Raw genomic sequence first — 13148 nt, forward strand, 5'->3', positions numbered from 1 at the left:
ACAATTTAAAAGGCTGCACCTGGATTACTGAGCTTCCAAACTTAAACACCAGAGTGAGGAACATTATACTTTAAACATCAATATTAGAAACAGGGTAAAAAAATTACATTTTAAAATAAGTCATGAACAACTAAATCTTAAACATGTGAAATGCATCATGTCCATGATATGCTCATATATGAAGCTGGGCAGGAGGGAGAATTTTGAAGCATGCAACACTAGCCACAAAAATTTGTTGCGTGTATACATAGAGTGGTTCTCAAAATTTTTTGAACCCTTTAAAAATTTCTATATTTTTATATGAATGTGACCTAAAACATCATCTGATTTTCAAACAGGTCCTAAAAGTAGATGAAGAAAACCTAGGTAAACAAATGAAACACAAATTATTCTATTTGGTCATGTATTTATTGAAAAAAAACAATCCAATAACATATCCAAGTGTGGCAAAAGTAAGTGAATCTTTAGGATTATCATATAATTTGAAGGTGAAATCAGAGTCTGTTGTTTTCTGTCATTGGGATGACAATCAGTTGTGAGTGAGAGACATTGTTTTATTTAAAGAACAGGGATCCAGCAAAGCCTGATCATACATACAACAAATTTGTGCATGTGTATCATGGCTTGAACAAAGGAGGTGTTTGAGGTGTTGATGCCCATTAAGCCAAAAGCTGGAGTTTGGACTCCACTAATCAACAGTCAAACAGATTGTGTACAAATGGAGGAAATGCAAGACTGTTAACCTTAATTAGAAGTGGTTGATCATCAAAGATAACTCCAACTGCAAGGTGTCTAATAGACCGAGAAGTTACAAAGGAACCCACTGTAGCTTCTAAGCAAATGAAGGCCTGTCTCACATTGGTAAATGTTGATGTTCATGAGTCCACCATCAAGAGAACACTGAACAGCAATGGTGTGAATGGCTGGACAGAAAGGAGAAAGCCACTGCTCTCCCCAAAAAATATTGCTGACCGTCTACAATTTGCAAGATCATGTGGACAAACCAGAAGGATACTTCAAGAATGTTTTGTTGAATGTGCTGATGAAGCCAAAATAGAACTTTTTGGCTTAAATAAGGAGTGTAACATTTGGAGACAGAAAAACACTGCATTCCAGCATAAGAACCTTTTCCCATTTGTGAAAGTTGGTGGTGAAAGTGTTCTGATTTGGGCCTGTTTTGCTGCATCTTGGCGTGGATGGCTTGCCATAATTGATGGAACAATGAATTCTAAACTATACCAGAGAATTCTAAAGGAAATATATCTGACATAAGTCATGTAGCAAGACAACAATACTAAACACACAAGTCGTTCTACCAAAGAATGGTTAAAGAAGAATAAAATGAATGTTCTGGAATGGCCAAGTCAAAGTCCTGACCTTAATCCAACTGAAATGTTGTGGAAATACCTAAAGTGAGCAGTTCATGTGAGTAAACCCACCAACACCAACATCCAAGAGCTGAAGCTGTTCTGTATGGAGCCGATGTGTAGGACTGATCAACAGTTAACACAAATATTTAGTTGCAGCGCAAGGGGGTCACAACAAATACTGAGAGCATGACTCATTAACTTTTGCCACACGCATATATGTTATGGGATCATTTTCTTTCAATAAACACATGATCAAATATAATAATTTTGTTTCATTTGTTTAACTAGGTTTTTTTCATCTACTTTTAGGACTTGTTTGAATATTTTAGGTCACATTCATATAAAAATACAGAACATTCACAAAGCACTAGTGTATATACATATGTGGGGTGAGGGAGATGGCTGGCCTAGGGGCGAAGATAGAAAACCACCCCTGGTAGTAAGGACTTATACATAGCCTTTCTTAAGGCATTTGAGAGATACTCAGTGCTTTACAGTAATCATTACATCCCTCATAGGCACACTAAGGGGCTTTTGTAATAAAAGGTGTAAAGTTTGCTTCATGGATAGTGACAGATAGTATTTACTATTGGTTACTGCATCTGGGTAAACATTGTGGCTTTTATTAACCTTAGCAGATTGGGTTAGGATGTTTATACATGGCTAGATTTGGACAGGCAGTTTGCCCGATGCCAACCACACTGCCCAACAATCTGGTTGATAACTAAAAGTCAGTTTTAAAAGACCATTTTGACATCCTACCAGATTACAGGTGATCTGTCCAGAATGATTGCATCTTCCAATGCACATTGTTGCTGTGTGCTTGTTTATTTGTATACAGTATGACGAGAGAGAGGAGTTTTAGAGGATATTGTGCTGTTACGAAACCAAATAACTTTTTGTTCTATACAAAATCCAGGGGTGTAGGGGGCTATAGGGCACGGTTTGTGAATGCACCAAGGCTCTGGAACCCAAGGGGCCTTTAGGAAGAAGTTTGTTTGTAAAATTGTATAAACTGTTGCTTAACCAACTGGAAAGTTCTTGTCCCCAAGGAAGGGCCAACTAACTCTCCCACATGCGAGACACAAGGTGGAGAGAGGGATGTGCCAAGAAGAAACTGAAGGTTCCTGTGGACATACAGTAGGACATATATCCTAATCTGCAACATGGACATCTATACATGACCCATAAAGTTCAGTTCAGGAAAGGATGGCCTTAGGCACCAGACTCTAAAGAAGTCCATTTACTAGAAAATATTTTATAATACCATAATCTGCGATATAATAAAGTGGCCCTGTAAGCTAAAGAAAATACCAAACTATGTTGACTCTAAGGTGCTGGAGGCCTCACAAGAAGTTGGTGTATTTTTCTTCGATCAGTGCCAGGCATTCAGAAGTCCATAATGGCACCACTCAGGGCATTCACTTATGTGCACTCTCATTCCTAGAGAAAGCCATGTATTGTTTGTTGTATGGTTACCCAGCACAAGGGTTTGCATCTTTAGATTTTAATGCCACTGACCAATAACTATAATATGTATGGAGATCTGCCTCTTAACACAATAAATCTAATCGGTCTCTGTGTGTGGTCCCTGCTTCAATTCTCTTTATTTGCACTCCTTAAACAAAGCACTGTTAGGTTGTATAAACCAGATGCCTTATAACTGCTCTCTGGGCTGAAGAAATTGGACCACTTCAGCCCATTCTTTTGATGAAAAGGTTTTCACTCACTCCTCTGTTCATAAGCATCGGCCAGTAGCCTTGAGTCTTTGTGCATGTTCCTTACTAAGCATTATTATGCTGAAATATGCAAGACAAGAACGTGTTTTAAACATTATAAAATCCGGCAAACACCAAACAACCTCACCGCAAACATTTTCCATAAATAACCTTAAAAAAACACTATATAAAAAAAGCTAATTTTCACCTTAAGCATTAACAGTACTTCTATGCTATTACTAGAATAACACATCTCAGCACCCTCAAAATCTACAGTAATTTATTTGTAGGTTAACCATCAAAAGTAGATGTATGGCATCCGTTATCTGGAAACCCTTTATCCAGAAAGTTCCAAATAACGGGATGGTCATCTCTCATACATTTTATTTAAATAATTCAAATATCTACCCTTTTTCTCTTTAATAAACCATTCCTTCTACTTGATCCCAACTAAGACATAATTAATCCATGGAACCTGGATCATTCTGGGTAGTTAAATGCTCATTGACCCTATCCACTGCTTCTGTCCAGTTGAAGCTTAATTAGAACAAAATAACATAGGTAAAAGAATGGTTACACAGCAGAGCTAAGCTGCAACTTTCAGTGCTTTACCTAACACAGCATATTGATAGCAAAGCTCTTTTTCAAGTATTGTCAATCTATACTGGATGCAAAACCATCCTATTGCATTTATTTCATGTTTAAATTATTTTTTAGCAAACTTAAGGTATGGGGATCCAAATTACAGAAAGACCCATTATCTCGAAGACCCTAGGTCCCAGGCATTCTAAATAACACATCCCAAACTTGTATATGAAATACGTAATAAAACGTGACTAAAACTATGGGATTGAAGGCAAGCATACAGGATGCTGAAACCATTACCAAGCATATTTGGACCATAAAAGAGCACCTTTATTCATAGTAGAGCAGGCAAACAAACCCTATAAATAAATATAACCAAAAACCAGTCAGCTCTTTAATGAGCACATCGGCTCATTAAAGGGTATGTTCATGTTTTGCAAAGCCCTAGTAGAGTGGTGGGAACTTTCTTTACCCTTTATATTCAGTTTGAAAAAGTGATTCCTATATATTATTTAGTTGGTAAAAATCCTCTCTTACTTTATCCCTCATGATGTGCTACCCCTATGGAGGTGAGTCTCGCAGATCTCTCATCCGCCACCTACATGCAGAGATCGTTTTAGAGGCTTTTGGGGTTTTTTTACGCTTTCATTTGTGTGACACAATGAAAAGTTCATGGTTTTCATGTTTTTTTCGCCATTTTTTTCCCCCTGATGCTACAGGGCTGATTAATTATAATTCAGTATGCATTGGTTTCTGAGCTGCTTACTAATTAGCCATGTAGTGTGACATTATATATATATATATATATATATATATATATATAAACACACAAATATATATATATATATACACACACACACACACACATTATATAATATACAAGAGTCATGCATATGCTGTGAGTGTAATTTGTCACATGACTCAGAAATTTGTGTATAAGGCATTTATCATATACATATACTGAAACTACTTAGCCATCAATGCCCCACTGGGCGCCCATAGATCCTTGCCCCCCCCCCCCCAGCTATCACAGGGGCCGCGGAAACAACACTATACACAGGCCTCAAATGGAATACAATGAGTCTCTATACATTTTTATTTATAAATATGTGGGTTGGAGCTGCTACACTTCAAAATACTCATAAACAATACTGTCACTCACATTCCCACAAACAACTAATAGAACCAACCTTTTATTTCTTCTAGTGATGTTGTAATGTTGCCATTTATGTAAAAGCAAAGATACAGAAAGGCAAGGTAATGTGCCCTTATCCCATGCTGTCTCTTTAAGAGTAAAATAAAAGGAATACCAAACCTTTATAATAAGCAGGGCACAATTCAGCTTTAGATATTCCATAGTCAGTCAGAATAGTAAGTGTTTTGATGTTTCAGAAAGATTTAAAATCTGGTCTTGGGATTCCCCTTCAAAGACACCTGCTGTGAGTTTAGTTTGCTTCTAAAGGCAGCAGTGAGTGGCCCCGTGGTGATGCACACTGCCATGAAAGTACCAGAGACAATATTCTCTTGTCTAGTAGAAAGTAATGCAATATTTTTATTCAGTTACTGCCATTATATATTTTCATCAAATTCAGTTACAAACACAGTGGGATTAAACAGCAAAACAACCAGAAATGAAGACTACAAGTTGCAATCTACTTATTGGCTGTAGTTATGGAGGACCATATATCTTAATTTGGACCACTCAAGCAGAGGATCCATTTAGGGTATTTGAGCAATTGCAGTAAGCTACAGCTTTGTCTGGCTGGCCATTTTGGATCTTATTATTTGGGTTGAAGTATAAAGGCAACTAAGTTTTTAGCGCCCACTTAGCACCCATAGGCACATGTGAAGACTTGCACCTCTCCTAGAAATACAGTAGTGTCTTTGTTCAGCAATGCTGTATTCATAAGGGGCAGGCAGGGGGCAGCATATGTACATTCCTTGGATACCCCCTTAATTGTGCAGGCTACGCAAACCCTGTGGACACAAGTGCTCTGTGGATGCATTTTACATGGTGTATTGTTGGTCTTCAGCTTGCACTGGTGAGGTTCATAATGAAGCCTCAAGGGTAGAAATATGCCACTATTAGTAACTTTATGTCCAGAATTTCCATTTCTACACTAGATATCACTTGCCTCTGCTCTGTCCAAGCTCAGGAAAGATAAGTGAAGAGTCTTCATCAGGCTGCTTAAAAGTGTCGCTGGCGATAACCTGTGCAGTCATGTTACTGTTAACTGATTCCTGACAGAAAAAATGACCATGGAGTGAATGTAATAGGCAACTTAGACTGTAAGCTTTACCTGGGCAGGGACCAGGGCCGGACTGGAAAACCAGGGATTCTGGCAAATGCCAGAGGGGCTGCCTAGACAGTGACTTTGTTTACTTGAAATGCTAGGGCCTATTTTGAATCCAAGTCTGGACCTGGGCAGGGACCGATGGGAATGATAAAATGTCCCTGGAATTCACTTGACCAAAGCATGTGGTTGATAAGGACTTAGACTGTAAGCTCCACTGGGGTATGTGCTGATGTGAATGATGTATAATCTCTGTAAAGGGCTGTGGAACATGTCAGCACTATATAAATGAATAATAATAATAGCCCAATAGCCAGTAATAACCCAATGCCATACATTTTGCTCAAGTAAGGTACAAACTGTAAGAGCTGTAAGATGTAGAAAGTTAATTATTGCCTCCACACAAATTTTTTAACACATATACAAATTCATGATATTCTAAAGCCAGAGATAACTGACATAAAGATGTAATACCTGGTTTTAATGGACTAAATAAAGAAACTATTGCACTACTGATTGCCTCATAAGCGCTACTAACTGGCCAGCTTGTGCTACAATCTGATCCACATCTATTGATTCCACCTACTACGAATCAATCCACCTATACTGGCAGATGTGTGCTTCTGATGATCCCACCTATGCTACGTATTGGCCACCCGTGCTGGGCCACCCGTGCTTATTTGCCGAATGTGCAGCTTATGCTGCTGTTTGACCCATTTGTGCTACAGACTGGCACACTTGCACTTCTCATTGTCCCACCTGAGCTTTGTTGATCCACATTTACTTCTGACTGGTACACCTATACAACTGATTCTTCCACCAGTCCTAAGGCTGATGCCACACGTGGCGTTTTTTTACGCTGCGTATTTTCTCAGCCTAAAAACGCTGCACAAGCCACACAGCCCAACTATGGCGTTTTTCAGCCTAGTACTGGTGACGTAGCAAATCCGATTTCCATGGTGCTAATAGTGCGAAATAGTAAGAAACGTCGCGTATTTCCGCTAGGTCTGGCAGCTGCCTTTGTGTATACAAAGGAATAGCTTGCTGTGCAAATACTGGCGTATTTCGGCAAACGCTTGAAAAATCCGTGCTAAGGCGTTTTCTAGCGTATTTACGCTTTGTGTGGTTTGCTTCGAGTCTTTTCAAGTTTTTTTTTTTGGATGATGATATCGTGCGTTTTTCAGCCGCCGAGAGAATTAGAAAATACGCAGCGTAAAAACGCCACGTGTGGCATCCGCCTAAAGCTTTGGCCTCCAGTTATATTTCATGGGGTTTCTGTGCTACAATTTGGGCCACCTGAGTGGAGTTAAAAAAAGCCCAAGTTGTGTTAAAAAGACAGGACTGAAATATAGTGTTATATACAGTAATTACAATTCTAGTCTGTACAAGAACATTACACTATCAGCATCACTTTGTGAAGGCATTAAAATAGGCCAAATTAAATGTGTAATACTGAACTTTTTAATTACAAGCCAGCAGAACAGCAACCACAACAGAAGGCAAACCATAACCATATTATTGAAAGCCAAAGAGCTGACAAGATTCTAATGTTGCACAACACCTAATGGCCCCCCTTCCTTAAGATTCTGAGACTTGTAGTTATACAAGAGCTGGAGGGCTGCAGACTGGAGACCCCTGCTTGCTATGACAGAAGTAACAAATGCCTCCCAGCAAAAGTCTGTAGAAATAAAACTGTCACTGACTTGAGGTTTAAGTCTCTAAACTAAGGTTCCCTGGCATTAATAATAATAGTGAATAATGAAAGAAAACATGGGGTAGAGCCCCTGACTACACGATGATAGAAGAACATCGCTACTGAGCCAAGTGGGGGCACTGTACGCAGGAAGCCTGTGGGGGCACTGTACGCAGGAAGCCTGTGGGGGCACTGTACGCAGGAAGCCTGTGGGGGCACTGTACGCAGGAAGCCTGTGGGGGCACTGTACGCAGGAAGCCTGTGGGGGCACTGTACGCAGGAAGCCTGTGGGTGCAGCAGAGCAGTCTGACCCACACAGCTATACAAGCGCCTTTAGTCCGCCGCTACTGCCCCACGGGAGGTCACATTGCACTTACTTAGTGGGCAAGCGAGGGAACAGCGCCCCCTTGGCTAAATTAGCATCCCTTCAACCTCTTCCCCTAATGAAAGTCATTCCACCTCCCTTTCCCTCTCCCAGCAGCCCTTCAAGCTGAGCCTGTGCTGCGGGGTTTTCCCCTTATGCAAAGCAGATGAAAGGGCCTTACCTCCCCCTGCAGTGTGTGTGCGCACAGGCTCCTTGCCTGGGACTGGCAACCTTCCCCTCACTCTCCTCCACCCCTCTCTCTGTCTGCAGCCAGTCTGGAGCTCACTCTGACAGCCGGGGAGAAGACAAGTTCTGGAGGGGGTGTGAGCGCAGAGGGAGAGGAGACTCCTGCACAGCTCCAACACTCATACCTAATGGCTACACTGACACCTACTGGGGGGAGATGGAAGTGCCCGGCAGGTCTGGGACTGAGCATCTCTCATTATATGTAAAATAATTTATTAGAGAATGATTATTAGCACAAACTCCATAAATAAGGAAAAAACACCGACTGGGCTAGTAAGAGCATTAGACTGGCCCACTCATGTTATACACACAGGAGAGTAAATTGAATGTACCACTAATATGCTTCATGCAGAATAGCAATGAGAAAGGCTATCAAATGTCCCTACAGATGATGATTGCCTTTATATGCACAGCACATAGATGCTTTCTCTGCCGTGCTTTGTGCCCTTCAGTGTCGGACTGGCTCACCAGGATACCAGGAAAACTCCCGGTGGGCCCAGGTGTCAGTGGGCCCTCCTGCTCATCCAACCATTTGCCTTGTATGCCTATATTACCATAGCCATTACTCAATTCTATAATAGAAGAAATGGAGGAAATAATAGATGTAAAAAGAAGTAAATAAGAAATTAAAGAAAGTGAGTGAACAGAGAAGGTTAGAATGGGCCTAAGGTCTAAGGGTTTTCTGGTGGGCCCTTGGCACCTCAGTCCGACAGTGGTGCCCTTGCATAGCGTTTGTAACACTAACAGGTTGCTATGGGCTGCTGCACTGTTAACTTTGCTCAATCCCTATGTACCTGCAACAGCCTGGAAATTCAGAATTCTCCATAGCAGAGGAATATGAAGCAGAAACCAAGTGTGCAGGATTACATTAGCAAAACACAAACAGTTATATTTGCTTTCATTATTCTGGCTGTGATAAACCAATGAAATCCTACTGGAGGTTGGTCTGCTAACTTCTTATATCACTCATTTCTTACATCTTTCGGACGTTTAGTTGATTGGAGGGATTAGAAAATTTTAGCAGGCTGTGGGGCATGGTAACTTCTTATGTCACTCATTTCTTACAATGAAACCATTGCCTCAAGCTGTCCATACATGCACCAATATAATCGTACAAAGTGGTTTTTTGAACCGTGTGGACTCTGAAATATTGTCCCAATAATTTTCGTACCATGGCAATCGGTTGTTTAGTTGATCTGACAGATTAGAAAATTTCAGTCGGATAATGATAAAATCTGTGCATGTATTGTATATCTGACGATATCCTTGGGGGGCCTACAATTCATTTCCGGGACATAACATTTGTATGATTGGTGTCTGTCAACTATATCATGTTCAAAACATTCTCTGTTTTGTTATTTTTAATGCTTTATCCTACAGTTTCAGTCTGAATGTTAATTTTAGATTGTTGCATTTAAATGTATGATCGATATGCGAATGTTAGTTGGAAGAAGACTAAAATTTGAACATATATGGCCACCTTTATACTATTGCAGTACCAAGGTTGTCTTCATTAATTGTCTTTCCCTGAAATGCATCCCAGCGGGCTGAGATTCCAAGATATTTCCCGGAATATTTCGAACAGTGACCGCAATAAACATACAGCCCAAATATAATCTTTACTGCCCTTTTAGTTGACTAACCATACTCTGCTCTCTAGGGGCATCCCACAGTTTGGAATTCTGTGCTTTAATGTGTATAACGCTTTCTTGGCTGTGTTGCCTAAATCCAGCTGCTCAACGGCAGAGTACCCTGAAATAAGGTCCAAAGAGAAACAGCCATGTGATTTCTCCCAGGAACAGCTTGCGCTACACATTGGCAGTTATGGACACATCCTTTCCACAGGGCATAGGGTACAGAACTTCCTGAGCCAGAAGAAATAAGCCTTTTGAGTCTCTGTCTTTGTTTTCCCAGCATGCCCTGTGCTGGCATCAGACCTGGACTGGGATACAAAATAGGCCCTGGCATTTCAAGTACACAGAGGCCCAAACAGTCCCTTACCAGCCCAATAAATAGTGACTGTCTGTGGCATCTTACAACAGCCCCTCTGCCATTTGGCAGAATCCATAGATTGCCAGTCCAGGCCTGGGTGGGCTGGTAGTACTTACATTGTTCGCCGGGCCCCTCTGAAGAATTTTTTTTGGGGGGGTATGCCACAGATCTTTGTAAATGGCAGGGTATTACTTAGTGCTGGGCGGTATAACGGTATATACCGAACACCGTTTTTTTTTAAAAAAATGATAAAAATTTTTAACTTACCGGCATACCGGTGTGGGCGCCTCCTGGCAATTTTTCTTACTATTTCCGGGTTGTGCGCGCTGACGTCACGCGCGCAACCCGGAAATAGTTAAAAAATTGCCAGGAGGCTCTGTGAGCTGTCGGGGGTGCCTGCGGCTGCCTGGCCAGTAAGTTATATTTATGTGAAGGGGATGGGGGGGTGTTTGGGGTGGGGGGTGCGGATGGGGGGGTGTTTGGGGTTGGGGGGGTGTTTGGGGTGGTCACCTAATCATGCATGGGGAAAAAAAAATACCGTCAAATACCGTGATACCGATATAATAAAAAAAATACCGTGATATAAATTTTTGGTCATACCGCCCAGCACTAGTATTACTTTCAGGATTATGAGCAATACTCATGTGACAGGATCATATTATACTATGATGTACACTTGCCACTTGGTATAACAAAGCCTAAAACATCTTGTTAGGTTACGTCTTGTGATGAATAACAATTATAAATATGCAAATATGTGGGATAAAATGTCTTTGGGATCTTTGTCTCAATACAGACATCTGCTAAAGTACAGGGATCAGGTGAGTTTTTCTTCTTAAAATCAGCCCATACACACAATAAATAAAGACATTATTAGAAACATTGTACAAGGGATACAGCTCATTGGGCACATTGGTGCTTGCAACACCAAAAGGAATCAAGGTTTTGTTTCAGTTGTTTCTGACCAACACAAAAACCAAAGCAGTTTATGGATTCTACCCTGTTTTAGATATTTTTAACCACAAAAGAGGATTCAAGGCTGTTGTATTAAATCTCAGGGTTTTAGAAGTTATCTCAGTTTCCTCTATCTGCTTTTTCTTTTATGGTACGTGGGCCTGCAATTCTGATTGGCTAATAGTTGTGCAGTGCTATATAATAATATGGCATTTCATATAAATGTTGAACTGAACAATAAACAGCACAATAAAAGCCATTTAGGTTTATAGCCCATAGAGAGATTCATCGATAAATCTTCAATACCGCAAGCAAAAGACTTTCTAATACACACATTTAAAGCCATTTCAAAGTTATTTTCAAATGTACTGTAATTACTATTGAAAGCAATATTTGTCTGTTAGCATTCTCTGCACTCCTAGCTCTGACTCCTCAACAACATTGTAAGCCAGCCGATTATCAAACCTAGGGGGGAATTCATAGAATTGGAGCAAACTCAACTTTGCATAAGATACAGATGAAGCGCTGGGCATCCCATAAGGTGTCTGGTTACAACCAGTTGTGATATCACAAGATAACTAATTTAGTTAACCCAAACTGCAATGAAAAGGTCACCACTAGATGCTCCTAGTGAGCTTAGTCACTCAGTACACATTGTAAAACCCAATATGTGTTTTCTGGTTCCTCATATTGTGCATATATAAATATCAGTATGCAGCGTTATATATTAAAATAAAACCCATACCGTACATGTGCTCTTGTAGCTCAGTGAGTAAGTGAAGAGGTACAATGGGGTGTATGAATGTATTTTTTTGTTTATATAGTACCAAAATTGTATGCAGTGCTTTACAAGGTGTGAACACAAACGGGTATAGTTATAATACGTAATGTTATAATAAGTAGAGAGGTTGCAAGTTCAAACCCTTATAATTGTTTTATTTCTTAGATCACAATATTGTTTATTACTCTACTGCTAGATCTGTATATATATATATATTATTTGCTGTGCAGGAGTAAACTGACACTACAGCTCCTTGCACCTAAATAAATGCTATTGTCAGGCACAATATTTGTGGCTAAACCCTGTATATGTATCAGTTCCTTAAACTTGTGTGACAGTCTTGCTCTGGACTACAACTCTCAGAAACTTGATAATCAGTAATGCCCAGTGAGGATTTCTGAACATTATTTCTCATTTCACTTTCTTTGTGTATTCAGTATGTGAGTTATAACCCTTAGAAGGCCCGGACTGGCAATCTGTGGATTCTGGCAAATGACAAAGGGGCCGCTGAGAATGCTGGGATTTGTGGTCCCAGCTGAATCAGCTTGCCAGGGTAGTCAGTTTGCTAAACAGGAGTGATAAGCAAATTTACAATTGAATGGTGGAACAGAAAGACAGTTCCTTCCCAACACCCGCACTGTAATTTGACTCTGTGTCATTTGGGTAGGAACAAGCCACCGACTAACAGGACCCTGAATGGGACACATGCTTGTGGCAAATGTAGGGCCTGCAAATACATGTTTTATCTATGCCAGCTAACAGATAGATTTGGTACTGTACATAAGATTAAACAACACTTTACCTGTAGGACTGAAGGAGTCATTTATATGCTTAGGTGCCCGTGTGATAAGATATATATAGGAAAGGCCTATCGGGCTTTTAAACAGAGAGTACTGTAGCATATTTCTAGTATTGACAATGCCTCTGATTTGGTAAAGGCACATAAAAAACTGATACCATTTATTGCACACTGAGATTCTTTGTGGTACCTCATGTGATTAGTAATTGGTCAATTGACATGTATCTATAAATTTTGGGCGATTAACATCTGGCCAATTAATATGTATGTATAATATTTAACATGGATTAAATCCTTTGTTTGGTGTGCATTATAGCTCAAAGTCTTTACATTTATGGGCTTAAATTGTGTT

The 13148-nt window shown here is 40.2% G+C and overlaps 1 protein-coding gene across 4 annotated transcripts in view; it reads right to left on the reverse strand.

Annotated features, from left to right (window-relative positions):
* Positions 1-8370, reverse strand: part of ldlrad4 (low density lipoprotein receptor class A domain containing 4) — a 242598-nt gene extending 234228 nt beyond the window's left edge. For all 4 annotated transcript variants that reach the window (XM_004915257.4, XM_018095031.2, XM_004915258.4 and 1 more), the window contains exon 1: positions 8206-8370. The gene's annotated coding sequence lies outside the window, so the exon portion shown is untranslated. The remainder of the gene's footprint in view (positions 1-8205) is intronic.
* Between the last annotated feature and the right edge of the window lie 4778 nt (positions 8371-13148).

This window comes from Xenopus tropicalis, chromosome 6, assembly GCF_000004195.4.
Source record: "Xenopus tropicalis strain Nigerian chromosome 6, UCB_Xtro_10.0, whole genome shotgun sequence".
Taxonomy (NCBI): Eukaryota; Metazoa; Chordata; class Amphibia; order Anura; family Pipidae; genus Xenopus; species Xenopus tropicalis.